Here is a 1231-nt window from a genome sequence, read left to right as displayed (position 1 = left end):
GACTCGACGGCACATAACAACAACAACAACCATGACATATATGACAAAGGACTTATCTCCAAAATCTATAGAAAACTTCAACATCTCAACACTAAAAAGACAAACAACCCAGTTCACAAATGGACAAGAGACTTGAACAGACACTTTGCCAAAGAATATACACAGGCAGCCAACAAATGCATGAGAAATTGATTGTGATCATTAATCATTAGAGAGATGCAAATCAAAACAAAAATGAGATATCTGACCCCAGCAATAATAGCAAAGTTCAACAGGTCAGAAAATAACAAATGCTGGCAAGGTTGTGGAGAGATTGGAAATCTTGTGCACTGCTGGTGGGATTGTAAAATGGCACAACAATTGTGGCAAACGGTATGGTGTTTCCTTTAAAAACTGAAAATAGAAGTACCATTTGACCCAGCAATTCCATTACTAGGAGTATATATGAAAGAGGTGAAAGATAGTGCACAGACACACATATGTCCACCTATGTTCATCACAGTACAATTCACTATAGCAAAGCGATGGAAACAACCTAAATGTCCATCAACAGATAAATGGTTAACCAAATTATGGTACACAATAGAATACTATTCTACATTAAAGAACAATGAGGGATACAGGAATCATTACACAATATGGATGAACCTGGAGGACAGTATGCTGAGTGAAATAAATCAATTGCAGAAGGACAAGTACTGTATGAGCCCATTACTGTAAAAAGACAAAGAAAGTTTTGCTTGGGACATGGAACTCACTTTGTAGGTTACCAGGATGAGCAGGGATGGGGAAGGACTAATTTTGGGATAGTTGGGGACCATACGCTGATGTGGGTAAGGGGAAGGATATACGGAAAGGAACTGTGACCACCAGGGTAACGTTAGGAAATGGGAGGACATCAAATTGTGCACATAAGAGATAGAAGACAGATGCTAATATCAACCATTGTGTCCACAATACTGCATTACCATTAACACCAAACACTAGGTTACAGATAAATACATAAACACCTGAGAGGATCAGATGGGGGTCAGTGAACAGGAGTATACTCTAGAACAAGAATAGATTCAGCTGAGGCTAATCTTGTGCACACATCAGTGATACAAAATACCTGCAATCATTACAGAAACAATAGAAAACAGACACAGAGTCATCCATCGCAGACACTCAGACACTATGGGAGAGAGATCCAATAGATCTACCATCTCAGGACCATAGTACTGGGGGACAC

Source organism: Orycteropus afer, unplaced genomic scaffold (assembly GCF_000298275.1).
Source record: "Orycteropus afer afer isolate SDZICR_OR568_19922 unplaced genomic scaffold, OryAfe1.0 scaffold00642, whole genome shotgun sequence".
In the NCBI taxonomy this organism is placed as follows: Eukaryota; Metazoa; Chordata; class Mammalia; order Tubulidentata; family Orycteropodidae; genus Orycteropus; species Orycteropus afer.
The sequence above is the reverse complement of the archived record's forward strand: the minus strand, read 5'-3'. Positions refer to the sequence as shown.